The sequence below is a fragment of the Cyprinus carpio genome, chromosome B22 (genome assembly GCF_018340385.1).
Source record: "Cyprinus carpio isolate SPL01 chromosome B22, ASM1834038v1, whole genome shotgun sequence".
Classification (NCBI taxonomy): Eukaryota; Metazoa; Chordata; class Actinopteri; order Cypriniformes; family Cyprinidae; genus Cyprinus; species Cyprinus carpio.
Window position 1 is genome coordinate 8,231,716 of NC_056618.1, and position 18,734 is coordinate 8,250,449.

The 18,734-nt window shown below is 39.6% G+C and overlaps 1 long non-coding RNA gene across 1 annotated transcript; it reads left to right on the forward strand.

The window, feature by feature from the left end:
- Window positions 1–7,167: 7,167 nt before the first annotated feature.
- Window positions 7,168–10,642, forward strand: LOC109072023. Its single transcript, XR_006158098.1, has 3 exons — window positions 7,168–7,232; window positions 7,375–7,427; window positions 10,392–10,642. It is a non-coding gene; the product is annotated as an uncharacterized LOC109072023 (long non-coding RNA).
- Window positions 10,643–18,734: the final 8,092 nt, after the last annotated feature.

The window sequence follows — 18,734 nt, forward strand, 5'->3', positions numbered from 1 at the left end:
CATGAGAATGGTATGTGTGATGCGTGATGTATTAGAAACAATAGAGCATGTGTTTTTTAAGTGTAATAAATATCATGATGAGCGTAATAGTCTTTTCAGGAACATAAAGAATAAACCAGTGAGTGTAGTGGAACTATTGGGAAAGGGTTTGAGAGATAATCAGGTTTATTTAATGGGTGGGGCAATTAAATAAAAATTATACCGATACATTATCCATGCAAGTAAATAAGATATACAGTAGGTGGCGGTAATACTCCAAAAGAGTGAATTGCCATATAACAAGAAGAAGAAGAAGAAGAGGAAGAGGGCCATAGAATATCTAATATGGTGAGAAGTTTCACTCTCACTACACTTCCGGCTTCTGAACTGGTTGCAGTCTGATTCCACTCTGATTGCATATGAGGGCGCTTACAGGACGAGTGCAGAATAAATGGAGGTATACCCCTCAAAATCCACTTTTCTCAGGATATAAGAAATTACACATTGCTGGGTGTTAGATTTTTTAGAGTCACTTATTTGCTTTAAAAAGTCTTTTAAAATGTCAATGACGTCATACGTTCCTGGCAGAATGCTAGCGTGTTATGGGCAACAACAACTCAACCTGTAAGAAATCGAAAGGACATAAGTACTCGTTCATTCAACTTTCGACCTATAACCCATGTTGAACTTGCAAAACCTACAATCATATCTGAGATTTCTTAAAGGCAATCGGGTGAAAGGGACAAATTTAGCCGTCTAGCCCCATAGACTCCCATTCATTTTGCACTCGTGGCTGTCGCCTCTGCTTTAACTGCAACCAAAATTCGGTACAATAGGACTTAATAGGGAGTGGGAAGGCCGTAGACGGGCCCTGAAGAGGGCTTTATAAAAATGGTGGAATGGATTATTTCATTTTGCTCACGTTGTGTGTATTCGTGCCTGGTAAAACATTTGTTACTTTCACTTTTCTAGAAAACATTTCAGTGACGTTAGCAGACAATGCTACCCGTGTTACGGTTTAACTGGTGACCGTGTTATCTGGTGACCAACTCAGTCTCTGGTTCAGGTCTCCGCTCCAGATGTGATGTGAAAAACCGCAGAAGATTCACCGATTCTGAAGCACAAAGTGACGTGATATTAAGCTGTCTAATAAACGCAGACTTGCTCATTGCATGATTTTGATATTCTTGTAAAGATTACAAGTTATTGGTATGATCGCCTCGTAGCGGCTGAAGTAAGTAGGATAAACAAAAAATAAACATAAAGTAAGTCGGTGTTGGCGCGGTTTCGAACACGCAAGCAAAGACGAGCGCGTCGCAAGACGAGACGGTATTGAACCAACGAGCGCGGGTTGCCAACCGCCGTTAAAAAACAAAGAAGAAGAAGAAGAAGCATGAGAATGGTATGTGTGATGCGTGATGTATTAGAAACAATAGAGCATGTGTTTTTTAAGTGTAATAAATATCATGATGAGCGTAATAGTCTTTTCAGGAACATAAAGAATAAACCAGTGAGTGTAGTGGACCTATTGGGAAAGGGTTTGAGAGATAATCAGGTCTATATGGCGGTTTTAACCTTTTTAAAGTATACAGGATTAGAGTATATGATATAGATGTAGTAATGCTTTTCATCCATCTCAGAGAGTGAGGAGCCTACTGTGGAAGCTGGAGGAGCTGAACACCCAGCGCCAGTTAAAAGCATGGGATCTGATCCTTTGGGGGGATGGGGTGGGGCAATTAAATAAAAATTATACCGATACATCACCCATGCAAGTAAATAGATATACAGTAGGTGGCGGTAATACTCCAAAAGAGTGAATGGCCATATAACAAGAAGAAGAAGACGAAGAGGAAGAGGGCCAGAGAATATCTAATATGGCGAGAAGTTTCACTCTCACTACACTTCAGGCTTCTGAACTGGTTGCAGTCTGATTCTCTACTCTGATTGCATATGGGGCGCTTACAGGACGAGTGCAGAATAAATGGCGGTATACCGCTCAAAATCCACTTTTCTCAGGATATAATTTTTTGTCTAGTAATTTGAATGTTGTATTCGAAAGGAGATGCAAATAACTTACACATTGCTGGGTGTTAGATTTTTTAGAGTCACTTATTTGCTTTAAAAAGTCTTTTAAAATGTCAATGACGTCATACGTTCCTGGCAGAATGCTAGCGTGTTAGGGCAACAACAACTCAACCTGTAAGAAATCGAAAGGACATAAGTACTCGTACATTCAACTTTATACCTATAACCCATGTTGAACTTGCAAAACCTACAATCAGATCTGAGATTTCTTAAAGGCAATCGGGTGAAAGGGACAAATTTAGCCGTCTAGCCCCATAGACTCCCCATTCATTTTGCACTCGTGGCTGTCGCCTCTGCTGTAACTGCAACCAAAAATTCGGTACAATAGGACTTAATAGGGAGTGGGAAGGCCGTAGACGGGCCCTGAAGAGGGCTTTATAAAAATGGTGGAATGGATTATTTCATTTTGCTCACGTTGTGTGTATTCGTGCCCCGTGTTACGGTTTAACTCGTGACCCTGTTAGAAAACATTTCAGTGACGTTATCAGACAATGCTACCCGTGTTACGGTTTAACTGGTGACCGTGTTATCTGGTGACCAACTCATTCACAAGATCAACCCACCCCTAAAGAACAAACTTAAACAACATCAAAATATACAACAAACCTAAACTCACAAACTAAATAATTTGATATTCTTACACGGAAAATAAACAAAACAGTCAGCTTGGCTCATATTCCTGTAAAGATTACAAGTTATTGGTATGATCGCCCGTAGCGGCTGAAGTAAGTAGGATAAACAAAAAATAAACATAAAGTAAGTCTGTGTTGGCGCGGGTTTCGAACACGCGTTAAAAGACGCGCGCGTCGCAAGACGACGGTATTGAAAATCAGGGAAATGTGTACTTTTTAACTTATAACAAAATAAACCATAATAAAATCAAACAAAAACTTATAAAAGCTGAATCAGGGAAATGTGACCGTGTTAACTTGTGACTGTTTACCTGATATGAAAATCAACCATGGTTTTATTAAAGTAGAACGTCTATTATTATAGGTTGCAGAAAGAATTGAATTAATTGTGGCCAATGTGTTTTACAGAAAAACATTTATTTCATAATGTGATTTTCCCCCCACTTTTTTTTTTAACTTAAAGGTTATATAGGCACACACACATATGTGTGTGTGTGTATATATATATATATAAAATGTGGTTTTAGGGTGTTCACTAAGTTGTTGAAGATCATCCACGAGACTCATGCACATTTGTCTGATGAGTGATTGTGTGAATCAATTATGCTTTTCTTATGCTTTTTAATGATTACTTTTTTTTCTTAATAATTATGTCCCACTACTCCAGGCATGATTCGTAATTATATTTTTCTCTATCTCCAGGTGTTTTCACTGTTATTACTGACAGAGTGACCGTATCAGTGATGGAGGGAGATACAGTTACTCTGTACACTAATGTTACAACAACACAACAAGATGAGATTTTATGGTATTTTAATGACACCCGCATCGCTGTGATCACTGGAGATCTCAGCAGGATCTGTACAGAATCTAATTAAAATGAAGACACTGAGAGATTCAGAGACAGACTGAATCTAGAGAACCAAACCGGATCTCTGACCATCAAAAACATCCAGACTGCAGACACTGGGGTCTATCAGCTGAAGATCTTCAGTAGCAGCAGCATCAGTGAGAAGATCTTCAGTGTTACTGTTGGTGAGACATTTAATGAAACGTTCATCTTTGAAACAAAATGCATTCATTAATGTTGTGTTTCATGCTGAAAGTCAAAATAGAGCACCTGCCAAAAAACATCTTTCAAGCAGCTGTCGGTTTGTGTTTCAGATGCTCCTGATAAAGTGAAGACAATATCAGTGAAGAAGGGAGAATATGTTACTTTTGATCCTGGTGTCATAAAAACAACTAATTATCTGATGAGATGGTATTTTTATGACATTATCATCGCTGAAATCACTGGAGATCAGAGTAAGATCTGTTCAGATGATGAGTGTAAAGATAGATTCAGAGACAGACAACTGAACAATCAGACTGGATCTCTGACCATCACAGACACCAGAACCACAGACTCTGGAGATTATAAACTACTGATCATCATCAGCCACATCCTTCAGCACAGCGTCAGCATCACCAGTTTGAAAACATTCATTTTTACTGTCATTGGTGAGTAAAATTTAGTCTTTCAAGGCCTTTTCCATGAAGAAATTTTAAAACACATTTTGAAATGTTTAAATAATTCCAGTAAATATTTTTATTGTGGTCAAAAGTGAGCTTTGAGTCATTATTAAAATATAATTGCGATCTATCACCTTTGCATACGCTTCAAAATGTCACAACAAGCTTGTCCAGTTCACAAGTCTAATGCTGTTAACATGTAAAATTAATAACATTAAAGTAAAATTAAGCAAATTAAGTTAAATGAGGGCAGTTGTGGCCTAATGGTTAGAGAGTCAGACTTGTAACCAAAAGGTTGTGGGTTCAGAGTTTCAGTAAAGCCAGGAATTGTAGGCTGGGAGAGTAAATGTACAGAGCTCTTCTCCACCTTCAGTACACATGACTGAGGTGTCCTTGACCGCTTACCGGCTACATTCACACTCAGTGTTTGGGACTGCGTTAGTGAGTCTCAAAGTATTCTGCAGCTTACATGTCTTGAACAGGCTACTGTCTGTATGAACTGTAAGAGCAGTGACTAAAGTAATACCAAAAATGTGATGTAAATAAAACTGTGAAGTCTTGCCACATTTGAAATGGCAAAAGTTGAGCTGCAAGTTCATCCATTGTACGAAGATCTATAATAGATCACACTTTCTCTTTCCGTTTGCTCTCTTTTTTTAAAACACCAAACTCCATGTTTGGAGATTAGATTACCCCTCGGATTACAAGCAAATTATATCTCTCGCACTTAAAGACACTGCAGAAAACAAACTAGTTGTCCAGTTCAGTTTTGTGCACACAGCATAGCTTCACAAAAATGCAGTTGTGAGTCCTGAAAATGTTCTGGTATGAGTTCAGTTATAGAATGTGGTTGTCACTCCTGTGCACTCCCATTTATAAAAATAATAAACATTTTTTTTTTTTTTGGTCATGGAAGCATGTACTTAGTGGTATAGTGACTTAAATCTTATATCTAAAAAAAAGTTTTAAATCTTATATATAAATATCTTAATGGTAAATACCTTAATACAGTATTTTAAATATGACCAACATTGATTTAACTACCGATTATCATTCTGGATGTAGTAATGATGTCTGTCCTTATCTGCTTCAGATTCAGGTCTGTCTTCAGCTGCTGTGGCAGGTATGTGTTGCTGTTGTTCTTTGTTTTGTTGTTCGGCTGCAGCTGCTGCTGGTGTGATTTACTATCACAAGCGTCTTCAAGCAGGACAGAATAGTGAGTATTACATACAGATGATTTAACAAGATGGAAAAAGTGTTAAAAGGAATCTTTAAAAGATGTAAAAGTATTTGTCTACTCAAAGTAATGTGTGTTTAATTGAGTTTTGTTATTGTTCAAACAGACCCCACAGCACAAGCCAGTCTTTAGGTGAGATACTATGCACACTAAGTCTATGTACACTGAGGAAGAGAAAATGTCTGTGCATCAAGAAAAAGCATAATGTGCAACTAAATCATCTTCATTTACCCTCTGTGAATCTGTGTTTTATTACAGATGGGAGTTATTTAAAAGACTTGTCCCCTAATCTGTCTGACCCTATGCTGATGGACAATGCTAATGAGACGTCCCCTGATGAGGATGAGACTGAGGCTGCCAGTTAGACATCACTGTAACATCACTGATACCAGTAAAAGTCAATTTTTACCTCAAACACCAAAACCAGCAAAAGAACAAAGGAGATTTTTGGTATATGGAGGGATTAAGCTGCTGAAGTGTCCCAGATTGGAACAATGATCATTTATCTCTGTTGAGCATACCTGTCAACATTTGGATACCGAAATCCGGGATACTCCATGGGGCGGGGCAGTTTCTTTCTTCTTTGTGCGCGTGCTAGATGGAGTGTAAAACTCAAACACCCTTTTTATGTCTTTTTAAACATTTCACGTCATACATTGAATTTTTAATCTATTTTAGATCACAATGATCATTTTGACAGCCTGTCTTTGGTGTTAATGTGTTGTTTTATTGAGAGATGAGTAAAGAAAGACACTTTTCCTCAGGCTGACACCATGCGCGCGCCATGTAGAGGTTCTCTCTGATCTTGTACAGGTTTTAAACAATTTTTTTGTGTAGGTAATACGTTGTCAGATATGTTTAAACTTAAACTACCTATGCAAGTAGTTATGTCTGTTTGTATTAATTTGTCCTGTTATTGACGTAATGCGCATCATTGACAAAATGCGCAAATAGATTTTTAGAGGGAATAAACAAACGTCATTTTTTAACAATATTGAAAACCCTAACGTCATACATAACCAAACTACCACATTCAAGGCTGGACAGACAAAAGTTTCAGAAAACACAATCTTCCAGTCAATAATTTTGGACAAAATTAACAATAATTTGGGACAAATATAATTTGATTTTATGGTAAAAAAAAAAAAAAATTATGTAAGTGGCACTCTGTGGTGCAGCAGGATTTGGAACAGCATCCTGAGCCGCCGCGGACAGACTTTAACTTTAAATTGAAGTTGTTCAACAAATCAAATGTTAGTTGAAATATCCACAAAATCGAAAAACAACACTGAAATAAGAGCGTGAGATTCAATCAGATGTGCATGAAAGTTGTGTTCGTAACTACAGCAGAGTATTCTTTCAGAATTTTCTTGGACTATATTTTGTTTGTTTCTAATATGTATGGCTTTTTATAAAAAAAAAAAAACTAATCAAAATATTGTTACTGTAAAAGACTATATTTTGTTTGTTTCTAATATGTATGGCTTTTTATAAAAAAAAAAAAACTAATCAAAAACACTAAATATGAACACCATATAAAATTAAAAAATTATTAACTAACTTTCAAATTAAATCACTGCATGTTTCTTTTATATTATGAATTTAAAAAGTTGTTTTTGCAGTGTCAGTGGTATTTTTTGCTTTAGAACAATGAAACTTGACTATCTTATGCAAAATAAAAATAAAAAAAAAATAATAATAATAATAAAAACATCTGTTTGATTTTGTTGAAGTAAATTGACAAGTAGAATCATACCAATTGCCAATGGAGGCTGATTGAAAACAAGGTTAGTTTTGTAAGGCTTTCACATTCTACTTCTACAGATGTTGTATGTTATATATGTTATTCTTATATGTGATCTTATAGCTGTCATGTTTTTTCCAGAAATAACGTATATGCTTTTATAAATAATATTCTTTTTGTTTTAGAATGTCCACAACAGCTGGCCGGTTCTATTGATTGTGGAATCTTCATGTTGATGGTAAGAAAAATAAAGGGAAAGTAAAAAAGAAAAAAAAAAAAAACTTGAAATGTATCAACTTCTCTTTAAAAGGGGTTCTATTATGCTCTTTTACAATGTCTTGAATTTGTTTTGGGGGTGAACTAGAACATGCTCTCATGCTTGGTGGTTCAAAAAAAGCATTCTTTTTTTTTACAGAATTTACATTATTACAATACCTTTCTCCCCAGCCTTGCACAAATAGCTCGATTAGTTCCAGGTTTGATGAAGACCTGCCTTCCAAAAAACGAAACGTGATGTGATTGGTTAGCTGTCCCAGTGCATTGTGATGGCGAACAGTTTAGACAGTTTCAGTACTGCCTCGCCCCTTGCCAAAGCAGCAAGTTCCCTCTGCTCTGGTATAGTTAAGGATGGCGTCAATATTGCCATATCAATTTAAGATGGATTCAGACCCAGAGAATATTGAACAAGAGGATCGCGCAGAACCTTTGCACGCATGGATATTGCAAGACATATTAGAGTGGTAACATTATTGTTTTTTTTTTTTGTTGTTGTTGTTTAATTGGGCTAGATAACATTTTAGATAGGATCTCAACAACTGCTTAGAAAAAACGGCATTTACTATGTACAGATGAGTGCATATGTTTTATTTTTTTTGTTATTTTATTCTAACATTATAACATGAATTGCAGTGAAACTGTTATACAGTTGAATTTATTTATACCATAGTCCAGTGTTTCCCAGGTGGCATATATATGCAAATTCATTCTCTGCCAGCAGCTGGCGTTGTTGGAGTTGGAGAGATTGAGGTTTCCCCAGTAACGCTGTACACAAAGCAGCTCAGCTCAAAAAAACTGCTTTATCAGACATTACATGCAAGATTAAATGAAAATGACATCCAATTTTCTGAAGACAGTTGGTTTCCTTCAGAAATACAGTGATATAAAAACACCCGCATTCAATGTATGGGAAACACTGTAGTCTTATAACTGAAGTGTAAATTCTGCAAATTGCAACATTGTCCAGTATTGCACTGTCAGCAATTTATTATAAAAAACGTTTTCATAATTGTAACATACATATTTACATACATAATTATTCAGGTGCATGTGTAATAACATGCAAAAACTTGACGCTACAGCAGCACTTCTTCTTCGTCATAGTCTTGTCTGATGCTCTCAACCAAGCGTTTTAACCACGACCTCAAAATAAATCATAATGATAATCGCGATTCGTATGAGATATCAACCACTGGTCGATGACCATATTTTGTATAAACTGTAGGTAAGAACTGGTAAAATGTAACCTAGGTCATGGCCGTAATGATACCATAACTTAAAAATTTTCTTCTCATAGCCATGTCATCAATTGCTCTTGAGCAAAATCATTCTCCCCCCGTTGTCTGATTGGCATTTTGCAAGGATTCCTGGGTAGTTAAAGTATGCGAAGCCTGCCTATGCGGGTTTCGTAAAAGACCGCTTCAAGGGTACAAAGGGGGTGCTGCTGAGCACACTTCAGAGCGTTAAAATGCTGAATGGGACAGCCTACAGAGTCATAGACTCGGCGAGTACCCGCAATTTAAGTTCACGAGACCGAAAGTCCACATGAAGTGCGCCATTTGGGACAGGGCCTTTGAGTGTGAGCGTGGCTGTGACGTCATTGTCTGCGCCACTGGCAATAAAAGGATCTGGTGACCGTGGATGCGTGTCAATCAGTTCCTTTGGGAGTCAGCCATTTTAAGGGCTGTCTCAATCCCACTGGAACGTTCGCTACCTGAAAAATCCCACAATACACTGCAAAATCTAGGGAGCATCTGTGCTCACTATGCTCCCTTAACGGAAATAACGTCACATTTCTGAAGCGTGAAACATAAACCACACGAGTCAACTCTATAAATATAATGACGCGCTATAGAAGATTTGGAAAGACAAACCGTTTTTTTTTTTTTTTTTTTTTATTTCAACATAAACACACATCATTAAACAGGAATTGAACGCATCTGTCGGAAAGCCACTGCCACTACAGATCGGATGTGCTGGTTGGTTTACAGCTAACCTAATTTCAAAGCATCTATATCCATCTCTGTTCTAGTAAATGGACTAACCACTAATTAACAGATTAAATCGGGATATTCACGTCATCAGAACACTCTCCTCCCAAACACAGGACCAGACAGGCAAATTATACTATGAAATGTATTAAACAATAAACATATGCACAATAAAATAATATGAAAACTTCAAATCCACTCATCTACTCAACTACAAAACAAAAAAAAAACAATATACACAAAAGACATCACTTATATGCACATTTCTCCATACACTGATCTCCGGTCCGGGCCGGTCAATTGGTGCATCTCTAGTTTTCATATACTGCTGTTTTAGATTCTACATTACCAAACCCCAGATAAGCATCCTTATATGCACATTTTCTGCATCAGTGTCACTGATTGGACAGACACTGCATGTGATGCTCAAGCACTGCACCTTTTCATATTACATTCTGCTGACTTTACTATCAACTTGATCCTGAATGTACTTTTTAGATTATAAAAGTAAGAAATATACAGTCTTTTCTGGTCTCTGTTTGTTTTGTGTTCTGTCAGCATTTGACGTTTTTGACATCCTGTCAAATGCTGAATTTAATTGACTGTTTTTATACAGTGCTTATTTTTGCAGTGACTGTCCAAAGCACTTGAATATGAAGCAGGCAATTGGTTGTCTGTCTATTGATAAAGGGTTTAACAATGCTGAAGCCGTAGAAACCCTTCTCTGGAGTAGCCTTTCATTACACCGAGTAAAAGTGGTGCTGACCCCATTACAATCTGCTATATGATCTGTTAATATTGTATTTTCCCCTCCATGTGCATGTCCCTTCATGCAAATATGAATTATCGTGTTAGAGAATTTTGCAGTTAAAAGGTATCTCTCTCTCTCTCCCTGTCTCTCTCTCTCTCTCCTGGCCATTTGACTATAAATTAAGTTAATTTTTACACTTCTCTAATGAAGAACCCACGAATAACAGAAGACCCCTGTATGCACTGCAGTCGGATGGCTTTGCAACAACCAAAGGTCTTCAGAGGTTTATTGGAAGAGCCGTGCTTAATAATGCTTTCTAAAATTGAAAGAGGAAGACCAAGAAAAAGGCCTTCTTCAGCTTTCAGTGTCTAAAACAGATGATGACCAACAACTGGCCAAAGAGCCTTTAGCCAAAATTAAGGATGATAGACTTTTATTTTCATTTTTTTTTATTATGCCTTTGCTGCTTAAATAGAAAAGAACATTTTATTAAATTTGTGTTTTGTTATTTGGGTTTGATGGATCTGAATTTGCTTGCTTCAATCAATCCTGTGAAGAATTATGTAACGTGTATAAAAAAAAAAAAAAAAAAAAAAAAACTGTTCATTCTGAAATGGTTGAGGAAAAACATGCATTTTACTTTAAATAAAGTGTTCAAATGCTTAAGCTTTGTTTTAAATTTTAGTGTTTTATTCTTTGTGTTCAGTATTAAGTTGACACAAAACGAGTCTCAGTGTTACATTTCTGTGTGTGCAAAAATATGTGAATCTGTATGATTAGCTGTTAATTTGAGGGTGAAATTAGAGTCCATCTATTCAAAGGTGTTTTCAAACAGTAGAATGACTATCAGGTTTCATTGTCTGCTCTGTTTTATTTAGAGAACAGGGATCTATGAATGTCTCATCATGTTTGCAGAAGTGAATCATAGCACGAACAAAGGAGATCTCTGAGGACCTCAGAAAAAGAGTTGCTGTTGCTCATCGGACTGGAAAAAGTTACAAAACAATCTCTAAAGGGTTTGGACTCCACAAATCCCCAGTCAGACAGATTGTGTAGAAATGGAGGAAGCTGTCGACCAACAAAATCACTCCAAAAGCAAGACTTGTTATAGTCTGCTAGGCTGCAAAGGAACCCAGGGTAACCTATAAGCAACTAAAGGCCTTTCTCACATTGGCTAATGTTAATGTTTATGAGTCCACCATCAGCAGAACACTGAGCAACCATGGTGTACATGGTAGAGTTGCAAGGATAAAGCCACTTATCTCCAAAAAGAAAATCACTGCCCATCTTCAGCTTGCTAAAGATCATGTGGACAAGCCAGTGGACTATTGGAGAAATGTTTTGTGGACAGATGAGACCAAAATGGAATTATTATTATTTTTGGTTTATATGAGAAGTGTTCTGTTTGGAGAAAAGAACACACTTCATTCCAGCATAAGAACCTCATCCCATCTGTGAAACGTGGTGGTAGTATCGTGGTTTGGGCCTGTTTTGCTGCATCTGTGCCAGGACGACTAACCATTGTTGATGGAACAATGAATTCTGAATTATACCAGCAAATTCTAAAGGAAAATGTCAGGACATCTGTCTCAAGCGAAACTGGGCCATGAAGCAAGACAACAACCCCAAGCACACAAGTCATTTAACCAAAGGATGGTTAAAGAAGGACAAAGTTACTGTTTTGGAATGGCCGAGTCTAGAGCACCGCACAGAAATGTAACACTGGGTCATTTTTCACAACCTTTAAAGTAGCACTGTATATATATGTATGTATTTCAATGGACAAAGTATGGCAAGCCAGAGTATTCATATAAGCCTGGTTGGGCATCTGATTGTACACTGACACGTCAAAAGCATGTGATCTGACAGCAAAACACGTCCTCTACTTGTAATTTGCCATAAAAACGTGCGTTCTTAACGTGCGGTTTGGTTTCATGGAAAACATGCCACGGAAACGTGTGTTTTTGTATCAATGCATGATGTGTGCTTTGGAGTCACTTAAAAACATGTGTTTTTGATGTGTGTTTTTCATAACAGAAATGGGTGTCAAATATGTGCGTTTTGTCCGACTCCGTTATTGTGACTGAGAGGAAAAAATAATATGTATATGGCAGCAATGTCTTACTGTAATAACCCCTTATAGCGGACAAAACATGACAGACTCAAGCCCTATAAAGTGAGCACACGCTTTCGACGTGCAGTTTTGAGAACACTAAGTAAAGAGCACATTCTTTTCACCTGTTTAGACACTTCAAACAAACGTTTGCGCTGCATTTTTGGTTTACCAGTTTACACTTTCATAACGTGTGTTTTGTCTGACTCAAAATGCATACAATCTACATTTCCGTTATGATAAATGCACGTCAAAAACGCACGTTTTTTGGTGACTTCTTTTACAGCGAATCACAAGTCCACGTTTTCGACGAACCCAACACACGTTCCCTTTCAAGGGAACTTCGAACTGCGCCCTCTAGGGGTCACTATGGGGAACACCTCGTCGTGACCCGTGTCTGAAGCATACAAATGAAAAAAACACCAACGAGTTGGCCGGCGACAGCCTCTGACGTCACTACCGGTGCGACTATAAAACAGGCACCGGGAAAAACACGTCATTCTCTTCTTCGTCTTCACTGACTGTTTTGTTTGAAGCGTGCATCTGAAAGAACCGGTAAGAGCGCTCTTTCTCTGTCTATCATGGCGACTACTAGCAAGCGTTTAGACAATGTATGAAGAAACATCCGTGTTTGTCGGCGATGTCTTTGAGGAGGCAATCTGCTTGCATTGCGAGCATTTTTTCAAGGAAAAAGCTCCACTCTCGTTCGTCTCTCTTTCCGAAAAAAAAAAAAAAAAAAAAAAGGCAGCCATCTGCTTCCCGCGGTTCAGGACCCGCCGCTGCTGAGGCACGGAGGAGAATGAGCTCGTGAGAATTTCAGGTGGATCTGTCTGAATGGTTTAAAGAGGGACTTTCCCTTTCACGCTCAAAATGGCGGCAGACGAGAGAGAGCCTCGGGAGGATGATGATATACCTTTAACACTTTCTGATACTGAGGTTAGTGCTCTGCTGGGTTTTTACCCAGGAAAAGCAGGAGATATTTGAGGATGGTGAAGAAACTGAGGCTGAGCCTTCTCAATTCTCCTGCCCTGCGTATGTAGAGCTGTTGGAGTTCATGGATCGCGCCTCGATGAGCGTTATCTTTCCGACCATAGCCCTCCAGCTCAGGTGAGCCTTCCATTTCTGCCTGATCTCCATACAGAGATCGAAAGGAAATGAAAGAGGCCGTTTTCTTCTCGCATCCATCGGTTTCAGCATAAGAGTTTTGCCGACATCGAGGTGATGCGCGAAAAAACGGCTATGAGACGATGACCCCTGCAGAAAGAGCTTTCATTCTGCGGGGGAGACATCCTCTCTTAATCTCCCTCCTTGCCATCTAAGCCCCTTCAAGCAATGCATCTTGCTTAAATGGCAAGGCATACGCAGCAGCAGGTCAGGCTGTGGCTTAATTACAAAATAAATGCTTCAAGCATATCAGACTGATCTGCTAAGAGACCTGGATAGAGGCGAAGGCCTTTTTCCTGATCAGGTAGCCGAGCTGCGCCGCACCACAGGCCTCTCTCCGGGCTACCAAGCAGGCCGCCTCTGCCAAGCGCAGGACTATGGCGGCCATAGGTGGTGGCGGAGAGACATCTGTGGATGAACCTGGCAGACATCGGGAAGAAAGAAAAGGCTTTCTTCTCGATGCTCAGGTTTCGCCTTCCGAACTTTTCGGTATTTCCGTTGAGACGGTGATCGAGAAGTTCGGGGAGAAGAAGGCGCACTCCGCTGCTTTCAGATCCTTCGTTCCACGAAGGTCCAGGTCTGAGCCCGAACAACATAGGGGTCCTGGCCTGTCTCGAGCTGAGGATCAAACACGGGCACAGAAGGCTAATGTCGCGACTCACGCTCCTCCCCCACCTGCGGGCAGGGGTAAGAGGAATTGTGGGTCACAAGGAGGTAAGCAAAACCTAAGGGATGTGATCCAGACGAGGCAGCGTTCTCGTCTGAGTCAGAGTGATACTGAGGTATCTACTCGTTCCCTTTAGGGATTTTTAACTTCTGCTTTTATCCTCCCCTTCCTAATTCCCCTGTAACCACCAGCTCTCCACCTGATCGAGGTTAGGTGGAAACCTCTAACGCATAACAGTCTCCTATGCTGGACCTATAATGTTTTTGGCTGGTTCTATGTTCATAGCAACCACCTTACTGATGGTCCGGACTAAAAGGAGGCGCCCCTTGAGCGGGGCTCCAGCGCAGGAGGGTGGGAGTATAAAAATAACCCTTTCTGTATATACTTATGTGTAAATTGCTGGTGGTTATGTGTCTACTAATAAACTCTGTGAGTTTCCTTTGCAGTGCTCAGTTACAGTGTTTACTAAACACTCGTCAGCACCAGCCATCCGGCTTCATGTTCTGGTATTAGGCGGCTGAGATCACAGGTTTCTGCGGGAGCCTCCTTGATCATCAGGCCTGGCACAGCACTGCAGGGAATTTCATGGATGTCCGGGCAGGTCACCCTGAGGGGTCTCCTGGACGCTTAGGTGCTGTCGCATCCAGCGGGAAGGTGTCAGTTACAGAAGTCTTCTTGTATATGCTGCCTCAGGTGATGCTCCCCTCGCTAGAGGTTTATAAAATTCGAGCTTGCCTCTCCCGTGCGGTTCAGCGCCTCTGCGATGCTTAGGAACCTTTAGGTACACACGCTAAGCTCTGTGTACTTTCTGAAAACCACATGGTGGTCAGTGTGCACGTGAACACTTTGCGCACTTTCTAAAAATCCACGTATTGGTAAGTGTGCACGCAAGACTCTGCGCACTTTCTGAAATCCTGTATGGTAAGGGTTACGCGCTCCGCCTCGTTCACTTTCTTGAGATGATTAGACCTTGGTTCATTGGGCTCCATTCAGCCAGTGTGTATTTGTTTATACACTTCAAGCATCGCTTCCCTCAACATGAGGGGCTATTCGGGCGATTCTCGTGGTAGTTTAGCAGCGCTCCCCTTTTCCAAGAAGGGTCGCCTATGAGCGTGCTACTCTGGATTCAGGAGTTCTCCTCTCATATGAGACTGAGTTCACTGTTTTTCCCAGAGCGCTCCAGCATTATTTCCACAGATCGAGTTGATGACTCTCAAACATACTTTTTTGAGATGCACCATTCCATCTATGAGCTGCTCTATCAGAGTGCCACGAGAGCCCTTCCTTAGAACAGTATTTGAAAATCCATGATATTGTAAGTATGCACGTGAAGTCTTTGCACACTTTCTAAAATCCACACTGTGGTAAGTTCGCACGCTAGTACTCTGCGTTCTTTATAAAATCCTATATGGTGAGGGCTTCGCGCGGTTGCTTCGTGCCCTTTCTTGAGCTTGTAAAAGCCCCGTTCATCTTGGGCGCCACTCCACCCATGTATCCTCGGATACCTATCTAAACAGGGTGTTGCTACTGGAGATCTGTTGAGACAGCTCCTTCAGCAAGCTTTTGCGGAAGCAAGCTGTAGCCCCTGTGTGACAGGCTAGACTTAGTATAAAATGCTAGGTTCCTAGCTGTATCCCTTTAAAAGGAATCTTTCCTGATTCCAAGCCTTTAGCTCTACCACCGGACCGAGGCCCTAACAATTAAGTTGGGTATGTAGCTTAGGCCTTTGGCCGTAAGGGGTATTGTCACAGACAGCCGTCTAAAAACGTCCCGGGGGCAACTCCCATTGAAATGGTAGAGTTGGTACTTAGTGTTCGCCATGATTTTGGCCTGCACTCCCCTCAGCATGGCGGCGTGGGTATACTGTTCCCCATAGCGACCCCTAGAGGACGCAGTTCGAAGTTCCCTTGAGCCATGCTTCGGACGCTTACGAATGTAACCATGGTTCCCTGAGTAGGGAACGAGACACTGCGTCCTCTAGCTCCCTGCCATGCTTCGGACGCACGCTTCAGACGAAGAAGTGAATGACGTGTTTTCCCGGTGCCTGTTTTATAGTCGCACCGGTAGTGACGTCAGAGGCTGTCGCCGGCCAACTCGTTGGTGTTTTTTCATTTGTATGCTTCAGACACGGGTCACGACGAGGTGTTCCCCATAGCGACCCCTAGAGGACGCAGTGTCTCGTTCCCTACTCAGTGATGTTTTGAAACTAGGGGGAAAAAAATTCAGAACACAAAAACCCAAAGCACACGTTAAGAACGTGTGTTTTTATGACAAATATGTTTTATGTTTTGCTGTCAAATCGCACGCTTTTGACGTGTCAGTGTACAATCAGACGCCTGACCAGGCATATATAAATACTCTGGCTTGCCATAACCGAGCTGTGTGACCGACTCGACAGTCCAGAGAGGACGTGTTTTCTAGCACCTCCGAACTGACAGCGGGGCGCAAACTAATCTCAGTTACAACAGTACAGCGCGAACATTACTCTCACCAGAAGTTTTTGTTTTTTCCAGCACATAACATAATGAAGATCGGTATTAAGTTATTACATTTCTTTAATTTAACATTTAAATTAACATTTCTCTACATTTCTCTAATATGAAAGATAATAAGCAAAAGAAATGTACTTCTGCAGAGAGTAATGTTTGCGAGTAATGTAAACACTTTAATACCGCACTGATTCGTCCCACTTTTAGTGTGTTTGTCTTCCCATAGCATTGTGGTATGTGGAGATGCTTGAAGTGCACGAGTGAGTTGACTCGCTCCCACCGTCAGAATCGAGGGGTCGATGAAACTTCCCTCCCTCTCTTGACGAAGTGTGAAATGCACTTTAAAATGGTGGCAGGGATTTACCCTAGTTTTCTAGTGTGTTGGTGGAATGCAGCCGCAAAGTTCAAAAGACCTTTGGTGGGGTTTTTTTGACCAGCAAACAATTACCAAAAGTACCCTACTAACCACAAGGCACAAAAAGCCACCATACCAATCGCATATTTAAATAATTATATTAATTTATCAAAGACATTTTAGTGCATTAAAAATGCTTTGCATTATTTTTATAATTATCAAACTATTAAATTTGATTAATCACATCCAAAATAAAAGTTTTTGTTTACATAATATGTGTGTGTACTGTATATTCTTATATTTTATATTATATATAAATATGCAACATATTTTTCTTAAATAGGCACACTAATTATTTTTAGGATTACATACCTCTTCAGACTTGATCACCCACTAATTATTTTTAGGATTAACATACCTCTTCAGACTTGATCACCCATGTTTTGTTTCCTGATAATGGTTCATTTTCCTCAGGTGGCAGTTCATGAGATGGAGCAGGTACAGGTCTCCCCTGTTCCTCGTAAGTTTGTGTCTGGACTTTGACACCAAGTTCAAGGTGAGATTTTATGTCTATTTCTCTGACTCAATGGTTAGCATTTTGTGGTTAAGCTGTGTCCCTCTTTTGAGAGCTAAAGCTGTTTAGCTGCTAACCAAACAAGAATGGTTGATAATAGAATGAATAGTATCATTCACTTCAATATATGCCCTTGAATGTCTTGAATATTTCACACACAAAGTATATTGTCATATTTCTGGTATTTCTGACCTTGTTCTTCCAATGCTAGCCTAGCCTGCTTGTTGTTAAGCATGACTTAGGTCTGTTGCCTAAGTTAGGCTGGCTGTATTGAGGTGTTTCAATAGTGTTTTAATTTCACCACACAGTAACAAGCAGTGTCAAAGTTTAGGGCAAACAGTACCGTTACCTGGCTGTCACAGAAGACAGGTCAGGAAGATGTAGATGCAGCTCTACAGGGGGCGTGATTTGTGTGTGTACATTATTTATTTATTTATTTTTAACATTTTCCATGTCTGTTTTACTTCAGCACATAAATCGTAAATCCAGTGAAACTTGTAATGTAAATTTCAGTGGTCTCCAAATGTGACAAAAAAAATTCACACACAAAATGTATATGCCCTTGAATATCTTGAATATTTCACACACAAAGTATATTGTCATATTTCAGGTTTACACAGAAAGTTCTTACACTAACTTACATTCATTCTGTGCACTGTCAGATTCAGTATGTCATAGTTAAGTGTTTTGTGTAGGGCAGAAGTCAAACTGTGAGCATCATATGCGCAAGAATGGAAAAAAAAACACCTTTAACCACACATTATTCACAAAGATACACTCCTGACACCTCAGACACACTTTCACAAGAAACTTCAACATCAATAGAGCAATTGCAGTAGACACATCCTTATGCACAAGCTGTTTGTCAGCCCAACAAAATAAACATGTCTATACAGAATGAAGCAGGATTTACTTTGACTACTTTTATTTATCATTGTGCATCTGTGTTTGAGATGCACTCGCTGAATTACTTTGAAAACTTTAAAGGCATAGTTCCAAAATTGTCATCATCTACTCACCCTAACATTGCCCCAACCCCGTTAAGGCTTTTGTTTATCTTCAGGACACAAATAAAGCTATTTTTAATGTTCTCTAGTCATATTTGTCCATCCATTTATAGTCCACACTAATCTAATCTAATCTAATCTAATCTAATCTAATAATT